The sequence below is a fragment of the Cynocephalus volans genome, chromosome 4, assembly GCF_027409185.1.
Source record: "Cynocephalus volans isolate mCynVol1 chromosome 4, mCynVol1.pri, whole genome shotgun sequence".
In the NCBI taxonomy this organism is placed as follows: Eukaryota; Metazoa; Chordata; class Mammalia; order Dermoptera; family Cynocephalidae; genus Cynocephalus; species Cynocephalus volans.
In genome coordinates, this window is record NC_084463.1 from 149,478,475 (window position 1) to 149,490,427 (window position 11,953).

The following is an 11,953-nucleotide window of genomic DNA, read 5'->3' on the forward strand; positions in this document are numbered from 1 at the left end:
GTTCAATCCACTGCACCACCCTAGCTGGCTATGACTGGATCTCCCAAAGAGGCTGTTTTACAAGCACAAGCTTTTGCTCCCCATTGCTAAGATATGCTGTAATTGGTGACTTTGAAAGTTCACTATTTGGCAGAAGGAGAAATGGTGCAAGTGGGGAGTCACGAGGGGAAATGTTGGAGAAGCAGGTATGAGCGGGTGTGAGCACATTGTGAACAAACTTCTACCAGGCAAACTGAGCAAATTCTTGATGGTGACCAAACCCTCCACAAGATCATTCGTTCTCAAACTACAGTGTGCATAAGAATTACCCAGGGAACTTGTTTAAAATGTGAATATTAGTGCCTACTACCAGCGATTCCGATGCAGTGCATCTGCCATGGGGAGGAGACATCTACACTCTTAAAAGCGATCCCAGCTGATTCTGATACAGTTAATCTGCAAAAATTATATCTAGAGACATAAACTATGGTAAAATAATAGACATGTTCTTGAAGAGCATGATTTCTCCAAAGCCTCATCAGTGTCTTCCTTCCTCACAGGAGACCTGAGATAGTCCGGGTGAGTTTAATGTTTCCCTGTCGAATAAACAAGATAAAGAAATACAGAGAGGACGATGAAGTTTCTTGGTGGCAGAACAATGACTTGAACCAGGTCAATTCTCTGCTGACTAAGCCTGTTCAGAAGATATCGCAAGATAAGAGGACTACAGGGCAGGTTCTCAAACTTTGCTGTACATTGGAATCACCTGGGGAGTTTTTAAAATCCTGAGGCCCAGATTGTACTCCTTAACAATATCTGGATTCTGGATTTGGATTCAGGAGCCAGACACTTGTAATTTTTTAAATCCCCAGGTGATTACAATGTGCAGCAAGGTTTGAGAAATACTGCCAGAAGCCTTCTTTGCAAATCCCTATGCTTCCTCAGATGTCTTAGGTAGATGTTCCAGGGAGGAAAATAGGTTTACTGCTCTTATAAGTTTGGAGATCACTGCATACTATATTCTCCATGTGGAAAATCATATTGAATATCAGCATATTAAAAGGTATATAAATTACTATGATAAGAAACCTCATCAACTTTCTCTAACCCAACATTTCCTAAAATTATTTGACCACAGAACCTCTTTTTCATTAGCAACCTGCAGAGCTAGAGATCCTAGGGAAAGATGCCCCTTAGGCAGTACGGCTCTACAGAGGCTCAGAAATTTCCCAAATGCTGAAGAGCAAAGCAGTAATTATTTCAGGAAGCAGCATCTCTGATGACTCGTCCCAGGATCTGGCTCCTTTGCCTTTATTAGACTGTCTCCCCCAAGAGCAATCACTCCTACTGGGAAAATAATTAGGCGGTAGACAGGGGGAAAACAACATCCTTCCGGATGGATCCCTCAGGAGCTATGGAAGAAGAAACCACCTGATCCTTTAAGAAATACTTTCTCTTCAGTTGTGAGGAGGTTCCAATGGCTGAGCCCCCGAAGTTCTATTTTATGAACAATAGTGACCCCAAACCACCCCGACCCTGAGTGATATGAGCTGCTGAGGTCATAAACTTTCAAGAACAATGATAGGATTTAAAACCACTGTCAGAATGATTATTAAGATGTGTCCAGTCCCAGAAAAGTAAAATGAACCTCAAAAAGTATAGATCAAAATCCATGCATTGTCAGTATCGGAGCCTATAATACTAAAGTAAAGGAAGTTTAGAGGGTTTTTTTCCCTAAGACCAGCAGATCTGACCAAAATTTGGAAGAAAATTCCAACAGGATAAGAACAGTAAAGACTACTTTAGCTGCTTACTATGTGCAGGTTTACTCTTATAAGATAGACAGATGATAAATAGATTATAGATAGGTAGATAGACAGATGTTAAATTAGTTCATTTTATCTACATAACAATCCTATGAGTTAGGTATTATTATTCTTATCCCCATTTTAAGGAGATGAGAAAGGTTAGACACAGAGTTAAAGTGGATCACTAACAGTTCTTCAGTAAGCGGCAGAGCTATGAATTGAACCCAAGCAATCTAACTCCAGAATGTACACTCCTAACTCCTATATTATATTGCAAACCCTCATGAAGATGTTTCTGAACTCCATATTTGGGAATAGTTGAAAGTTTTTTGTTTATTTTTTTTTTCCTTCTATGTCTCTATTTTCCTTCTAGCATTTTAGAAAGAAGGGGACTTGGCTTAGAGATGTGACCTAAGTAGTAGGGTTAGCAGACGATGGTGAGAAATTCTTGGGGCACCCAGCCAGGCCCTCGCTCCTCCTATGAAGCGTCATTCACAGCTACTGGTGAAAAGGTGGACTCAGTATCCATCTAGCCCCATGTCCCACACCTTCTAGCCATACCTAACTGGACAAGGAGAAGACCCGATCCAAGTTCATTGCAAGGGTTAACCGTCTCTTCTTCCAAAAACTCTTTTCTTGAACTACTTTATTTTTTTATCATTTGAAAATTTTTTCCATAAACTTTTTATTTTATTTTATTATTTTAAATTTATTTTTATTTATGGGGTACAGAGTTGACTATCAGTATCCGTGTACAGTATGTGATGATCAAATCAGTATTATTAACATGTCCATCATTAAAAAATCATAATTACTTTTTGTGTTCCTTACCCAATTACTCCCGATTTCCCCTTCTCTTCCTCCCCCTTTCCCACCTCTAGTAACTATAGGTCTGTTCTCTCCTTCTGAAAGCTCAACATTACAAAAATTGTAAAATTTAAAAAGAAGAACAACATTTAAAGATGAACCTATATAAATTGATCAGTAAAACAAAAAGAAAAAAGAACATGGAAAAACAGGTCCTACAAATGCTGGAACATACCAATCTAATATACATGCAGTTAGAGTTTCATAATAATAACTGAGATCAAATAGAGCAGAAGAAATATTAAAGACACAATGACCAAGACTTTTCTAAAATTAAGTAATGCATCAATGATAGGTTCAGAAAGGTCAGAAGACCCTGGGACAAATCATGTCTTAGTCAGGATTCTCCAGAAAAACAGAAGAAATAAGATTTGAATGTGTGTGTGTGTGTGCATGTATATATGAGAGTACTTCAAAAGTTCATGGAAGAATAGAATTAAATGATAATACAAATCTTTCCATGAACTTTTTGAAGTACCATCATATATATACATATATAGATAGAGAGACAGACAGAGAGAAACAGACAGAGAGACAGAAGAAGTTCACTGTAAGGAATTGAGATGCTGGCAAATCCAAAACTCCAAAATCTTCATGGTGGAGCAGCAGTCTAGAGACTCAAGAGAGCTGGCTTCCAGTTCAAGCCCAAAGGCAATCTGCTGTAGAACCAGGAATTCATATTACTGTGACAAGGATGAACAATATTGTGACACAAGAGAATATAAATTTTGTCTCATGTTTGTTTTTTGGCAATGAATAATTTCCTAGCAGTGGAGCAGGAGACAGTGACAAGTCAGTGGATGACGTGTTGATGACACTCACAGCAGTATCAAATGGAAGACATGGGTGTGTCCTCATTGTATATTTAATTCTTTAATCCATTTTGAGTTGGTTTTAGTATATGGTGAGAGGTATGGGTCTAGTTTCATTCTCCTGCATATTGATATCCAGTTATCTTAGCACCATTTGCTGAAGAGGCAGTCTCTTCCACAGTGTATAGGCTTGGTGCCTTTGTCAAAGATCAGATGGCTGTAGGTGTGTGGGTTGCTTATATGATAATTCTAATACTGAGTTATAAATTAACTTGTCTAGGAGCTGGTAAATCTTTTAATATTTCAACAAGTCAGGAAATATGGTAAACTATAATAAAGTAACATTACCATATGTCTGTTACAGAAATAATCTGGCAGATGGATTTACAATCTTTCAAATTCATTTATAATCTTGCACTTTTCAAATTATAAATAGCGGCATTTGAAGAGAATAAAGTATAAATTTTGAGTTTATTGCAAGATTATCATTCTAAGTAATAATGTTATAGTCCATTATAACAATCTCTCAAGGAGAGGCAGGGCACTGAGGCTTGAGGCAGGAAGCAGACTTTGTTGGTGCTGGGACCAGCTCAGCGGACTCATGTCACAAATGCTCAGTCCAGAGCACAGCAGGCTGTCTCTTTTATATCATAATATTTCTGGCTTTTACAGCAGCCTAAAGGGTAATTTAATATGGTGGTTTTTTCCCGCAGGTGTGGAAAGTCCCCAATCAACAATGGCCACAGCAGGGCAGGGCAAAGTTGGGTAAGCATGAGTGTCTCATTCACCGTGTTGATACATTGACTGTAGCCAGATATAGTCCAGTCATAAAGCATCATCTTTGGGATCTAATTGAGTCAAGGGTTGCTATTCCCATAGGGAGAATATTTGGCTGTGGTTTTTTGTTCTATTATGGCTTCCAGGGAGGATGTGCCTGTGTGTATTATCAGAGGCAACAGGCAAAGGAGCACATGACAGGTGTCCATTAAGAAAAGAATCATAATAATAAGAGTTTTGAGCTCTCTAAACAAGTTAAACTAGCCTCTGAAGAGGTTTCCTATGTTCCAGACTGACCATTTTTGTACAGGGACAAGAGCTAATTTTCCTATTTTTGTGGCTATGATGGTGACTGTTTTTTTTTTTTTTTTCCATGTCATCTATTTGTAAACAGCAGTCTAAAGAGAACCACTTTTAAAGATGAGCAGACAACAAAGATGGCCAGGCATCTGAGTGAACACTGCTACAAAAAAGAAAACAACAACAACAAAGAGAAATACTAAAAATAAAATTGAATGAAACAGACAAGAAAGACAGAAAAAGCATGAAGAAAACGCTCATTAATAAACCAAGAAACTTCCCCAAAACATTTCCTAACAAACCAAAACCAAAAAAAAGAAAACAACAACAAAAACACAAAATGAGCAACAGGAAAGTTCCAATATAAGTGGGTGATTTTTTTGACAAAATTATATTAAAAAGAACCTCCTTTGCTATGCAAAAGCATTTTATTTTGATATAGTCCAATTTGTCTATTTTTTCCTTTTGTTACCTCTGCTTTAGAAATCTTTACAAATTTTTACTCACACAAGTGTTTTTAATCATTTCCCTTAATTTTTTCCTAGTAATTATATAGTTTCGGTTCCCACATTTAAGTCTAATATATTCTGAGTTGATTTTTGTATATGGTGAGAGATAGAAGTCCAGTTTCATTCTCTTGCATTTTGATAACCAGTTTTCCCAGCACTATTTATTGAAGAGACTGTTCTTTTATCACTGTATGTTCTTGGCACTTTGTCAAAAATCAGTTGGAAACAATCAAAAAAGAAACAACCTGCAGAATCCAAGAAAAGATCAGCAAACTATTCATCCCACAAGTGATTAAAATGCAGAATTTTCAAGGAAATGAAACAGCTCAAAAGCAAAACATCAAATAATTTGATTTAAAAATAGGCAAATGACACAAATAGACATTTCTCAAAACAAGACATACAAATGGCCATCAGGCATATAAAAAATCCTCAACATCATTAATCATCAGGGAAATTCAAATAAAAACCACAGAAAGATGACATCTCACCCTAGTTAAAAAGTGGCCATTATCAAAAAATGAAAACTACATGCTGTCAAAGATGCAGAGAAAAAGAGCTCTTATACACTGTTGGTAGAAATGTAAATTAGTACAGCCATTGCAAAACATAGCATGGAAGTTCCTCAAAAAAACTGAAAATAGTACTACAATATGATCAAGCAATTCCACAACATGGTATTTATCTAAAGGAAAGAAAATTAGCATACCAAAGAGATACCTGTAGCCCCAGTGTTTATTGCAGCACTATTCACAATAGGCAAGACATGGAATTAACTTAGGTGTCCATGGGCAGATGAACGGTTAAAGAAAAGGTGGTATACATACACAGTGGCATACTATTCAGCCATAAAAATAATAAAATCCTGTCATTTGCAACAACATGGATAAGAATGAAAAACATTATGATAAATGAAAAAAGCCAGACACAGAAAGATAAAACTCTGCAGTTTCTCACTCATGTGGGAGCAAAAAGAAGTGAGCTTATAGAAGTAGAGAGCAGAACTGTGGTCCCTAGAGGCTGGGAAGTACACAGGGGTGGGACATAGAAGAAGGCTAGCTAAGGATACAGAATTACAGCCAAGTACGAAGAATAAGTTCTACTACATCTAGTAGTGCTAGCTGTCTATAATCAACAATAATTTATTGTCTATTTTTAAATGCCTAGAAGAGAAGAGTTCAAATGTTTACACTGTGAAGACATGATGAGTTTGCTTTGACGGATAAGCTAATAAGCCTGATTTTATCACCACACAGTGTGTACATGTATCAAAATATTACTATGTTCCCCATAAACGTGTACAATGATTATGCCAATTAAAAATAAATTAATATAAATAGATAAGGATATTCAAAAAAAGGATATTCATTAAATATTGAAAAAAGAGTTTTAAAGGTCAAGGCACCCAACAGGAGCAGAATCTTGTTGGATCGGCAGGTTTACTCCAGGTGCCAAATTAACAGGGTAAGGGAAATTTTAACAAAACCTATCACACATGGGAACCCATGAATTTTCCAAACCCACTGCTGAAAGGGTAGGATAATTTACTTAGTTATTAACTCAAGAAAATCAAGCTGGAGAAATGGAAAAGCCTTTGCATGCTCGAAGGTGCAGGTAAACACCCACACCCACCCTCATTCAGTCTCAATGCTTGTGTCACAAAGAGACTGTGAAGGACTGAAAGGGTGCTCTGAGTCATTGGGAATCCCAGAAATATGCAGCACTTACTCCTTGTCAGTAGGACAGATCATCATCTTAAGGAAGAAAATACAAAGAATGTCAAATGTGTAAAGCAGAAACCCTGGAAAGAAAAGAGAACAGATTAGCAAGGGAGAGTTCTGGAAGATGCAGGTCTCAGAACATACTGTTAGAGCAACATAAAAATGACTAAAGTGCAGAGGACATCTTTGAAAGACAAGATGTGTCTACCTATGATGCTGAAGAAACAGCAGGTAGAAAGTGCTCATATATCTAGCTCAGCTCTGAGAGTTATACAATAATATTTTTAAGGGCATCTTGAAATCATGAGAGTGATTCCTTGAGCATGAAACTGGAAAATCTACCTTGATGCATTACCAATTGCATATGCACCTCCTTCTGATATTGAAGATGTCTATAACATTCAAACATGGAGGTAGCAAGAGGATCACAGCTGAACTTTATGTAATGATATTTAAAATGCAGAAGGATAAAAGTAGCCGAAATATTTTTAAACATTAATATCACAGTGCAAAATAAGAAAATCAGCAAGCAAATGAATAGTATATTAAATACATCTTAAAACAGTGTAAAACAAAATTTAAAAATGACTGAAGCTTAAAGAAAATCAAACGTATCTGAAAAGAATGAGATTATTAGGCTTCAGTAGGGTGTAAAGAGATGATTCATAGAACTCAGAATTACAAATCAAAGTAAAAATAAAAATATCAGAAGTCAATAAATATTTAGTAAAATACAATATAGTCACCCAAGAGAGAACAATTAATGAGAGAATATGGAGTGGAACAAAATAAAAAAATGAATTTGAAGTAAAGAAAGAGAATCAAGAATTTGAGAGAAACTTAACAACCTAACTGCACTAAACTATAGTTTTCAAAATATTAAAGCTATGACTCATACAAATATAAAATCAGCACATAGCAAATACTTATTAACTGTCTCATTAGTGGGAGAATCAGTAAGATAAGATTTATTTAAAGAGCATTTAGGGGCTGGCCAGTTAGCTCACTTGGTTACAGCTTGGTGCTGATAACAACAAGGACTGAAGTTCAATTCCAACACTGGCCAGCTATCAAAACTTTTTTAAAAAGAAAAAATTAAGAAAAGCTAAAGATCTTTTATATTGCAGGGGTTTATTGAACTTCTTAGAAAATGTGCAGCAAAATAAGGGCTTATATATATATTTTTAAGGTCTGTTGATGAATATATGCACATGGAACCGTACATATATTATGAGTTTAGCACTTGACGAAATTTTACAAAAGGAACATAACCCTGCAAATAGGACCAAGACTAAGAAGAAGAACATTGCCAGCACCTCTGAAGACTCCTTTATACTTTCTTCTTCTCACCATCCCCCATTTTGCAGCAAAATGTAATTTACATGAGCAAGATTTACAGTTAGGGTTATTGTGTTTTGATATAAATTTATAAAAATCCACTACTATAGGTGCCAATTATGTGAATTTTTTTCAAAACTTTTCTAATTGTGATAATACAATCAAATTATAGCACCTTTCCACCTTTCTAAAAAGTTGTCTTATACCACATTATAGTCAATAACATCTATCTTCCAGTCCTGGCAACAACAGATGTTTTCTCTATTTTCATAGTTTTCCTTTGCCCAGCATGTGATACAAGTGGTGAGGAAAATGGAGTCAGTATAGTCAAGCCCCGTAGCCTGATATCTGGCTGTGTATGATTCAGCACATCCATTGCAAACAAGCTACATAAGAGTGGTGTAACTGTGCGTGTGCAGCCATGTACTCCTTGGCTCGTTGTCATTGTTGTGTACTTTCAGAATAAGAGACAGTAGCTATGAACCGCAGGCCAGTAGAGTTCCCATCAGAATAAAGCATGACTATCCTCTCATCAGCCACCAGAATCTTCTTCTGCTTATCTGACTCAGGACCTGCACAGGACAGGCCAGAGGGGTCTGTGATCCAGGGAGATACAGTGGAATTACATTGCATGTAAGCTTTTGAGTTTGGCTTCCTCTATTTAGCGCAACGTATTTCAGATCTGTTCACATACTTCAATGTATCAGAAGTTTTATTTATTGCTGAGTAGTATTCCTTTCTGTGGTTGTACTGAAGTTAGTTTATCCACTTTCTAGTTGGTGGACATTTGGATTATTTTGTTTGGAAATATTGTGGCCATAGCTACTATAGACATTGGAATACACACCTGTGTATACACATACATATACATATATTTCTCTTGACTAAATAACAGATTTCTAAGTCATATTTATAAAAGTGTATCTTTCATTTCATAATAAATTATCAGATTGTTTTTTAAAGTGGCTGCATCATAGATTATACTTCTAAAATATTTTTATTATGAGCATGTTTATAAGATTTCCAAAGAATTCACAAGTTATATTCCTAGTTAAATGAAGCTCAGCTTCAGAGAGTGACAGTTGTTATCCTAAGGGCACATAATTTATTCAGCATCAAAGTCAGGGCTATGTTCTCTGTCATTAGATTTCTTTTCTACTGCAGGATAGTTTTCTTATGTCTTTCTTTTTAACCAAAAGATCATTCATGTAATCATTATTATGATATTGTTTCAGAACCCATTCACTTGTTTACTATAAAAATTCATCTTTACTTTTCTGTCCCAGAAGAATTCGTGTTTTTCTTCTCTGGGCATCCCTGTGGACTTTAAAAAGAGCTTGAGAAGTTGGTATAAGAACCCAAATACACAATACTCATCGTATTCCTTAACTGAGGAGCAGTTTATTTTCATAGGTAAGAGAAAAAGCTTTGTATCACTTATAAAATATTTTGGAATATGCAACCGTAAATTTGAAATTAAAGTATATGCTTTAATATATAAATCTAAGACAGAGAATTTTACTTAACTCAAAATCGTATTAGGAGAGTAAATGAGAAGCATTCTCTAGATATTTTGATCAATGGAACTGTAAAATTGTAATTTTATTTCTTTATTTATTTGTTTTTGATGAAAGATAACAGTCAGACAATGGGAAGTAGACTAAAGGGCTTTATTTAAAACTTAGGAAAACAAGAGATGGAGAGAAAATTAACTATCAACCAACCATTCAATGTATTTCAATTTAGGATGATTTTTATTTTTCGGATGGAATATAACAAACTAATTTAAATTTATTTTTCTAGCTAGCTAATTGATGTAGAAGCAACTTTATTTTAAAATTTCAGTTTCTGTTTAAGCCTAATTTATTTATTAAAAGAATTGAAGTATGCAAGGATGTTATACTAATTCTAGGGAATAACATTTCCATGTTATGGCACGTCACAATGAGTCTGCAATATGGTCATGTAGAAATAGTTCAGAGGGTGAACTTAGAGAAACCCGGGCACAAATTCTGGCTCTGCTAGTCAGTAACTGTGTGACCTCAATCAAATTCTAGGTCTAGCTGGGCATCAGTTGTTTAAATCTATACAAGAGTGTTGAATTGTTTAGTTTGCAGATTGCTTTGTAGATTACATATGATGATGAACACAACATTTCTAACAATATGTGGTAGCTGCCATCATACTTTTCTACTTTCATGTTTGTAATACTGTTCGCGTGGTTGTCTGATACTTTATGCTTTTTGAGCATAAGACTTGAGAAACTGAATTTATTTTTGTTTTCTAGACAGATCATATTGCTGCAAAAGAAATGATTGATTCATTTGCCTTTCTAACAAATATCTTTAAAAAGAAATCAGCTAGACATATACACAAACGTTTTAATTTCCTTAAATATTGGTTAACAAAAATGTGTCTTTGAAGAACAGTTTGGATGAAGAACCTGAGCCTCATATTATTTCTCTATCATGCCTTCAGCTTCCATAATGAAGTAGATAAATGCTCTAATGAAACATGATTTGCAACAAAGTATGCCTTCATTTGTAAACTACCTTCTTGTCTGTTAGGCAAGATCAGAGATATAAAGTGTTACCAGAAAATGATACTGACAAGAGTATCAGGGGAATTTAAGTTCACACACTGTTACAGTCATGAACCTCGCAGTAATGTTTTCGTCAAGGATGGTGGTCACATAAGATTATAATGACTGTGCCATATAGCTTAGGTGTGTAGTAGGCTATATTATATAGGTTTGTGTAAGTACACTCTATAATGTTCTCACAATGACAAAATCACCTAACCACACATTTCTCAGAATGTATCCCTATTGTTAAGCAATGGGTGACCTTACTTTAATTGCATGATTCATTTTCAAATGTCTTATATTACTTATATTTCTTATGTTACTTTTTTACTGACATGATTCATATTTTGAATTGTATGTCATTGTATTCTGAATACATTGACAAATACAATGACAAAGATTCATTTTAAAATTTTGTATATGAAATGTGTTATATGACAGAATATTAAAAGGCCCTGAGTTTAATCTCAATTGATAATTATTTAATATATATATATATATATAGTGTCATAAAATAGATATATGTACATTTCTGGTTTGGTGTCCATTAAAAGTTCCATGCTTATATTAAAATTTTGTTTTTCAAAATCTCTATTTAGTTGTATAAATAAAAGTTGGAATTCATATTTCTTATGTATGCATCATTCACATATAATTAAAACTTCATGTAGTAGAACATGCTATTTATGAAAATTTTGGCCATTTTTTGTTAATATGTGGTTTGGAAGGTAGATAACTTCCAAAATCAATCTTTCACTAGGTTCTAAACATAAAATATTGGGTTTTAGATTCCAAATATAATACATTTTTCTTTCACAATTGTCTTGTCTCAGACACATCAGGAAAGTAAATGTTAGAATTGCAATGTATCTGAAATTTGTCCTGTGTGTGTCAGTCAAAATGTATTGTGTAATGGATTCCTTTAGCAGACTACCTGTTAGTATATTTTTCAAAATTCATTTTCACATTTTTTCTTTTAAGTGTGATTTTTCCCTATTTGTCTAATTTCCATTTGTCCTGACTCTACAGTAATTTTTTTGTATATATTCCACTGATTCTTGTGAGAGAGAGAGACAGAGAGAGAGGAGAGGGAGAAAAGGACAGAACGGTGGGAGAGAAAGAGAGAGAATAGGATTTATTTTAAAAAAACATAAATGCATTTTTATGATACCCTAGCAATACATTAATATGTATTTTCACTCTTATTGATTGCTGTATAAGCTGTTTCATTGATATAACTATTCAAAATAAATTACTC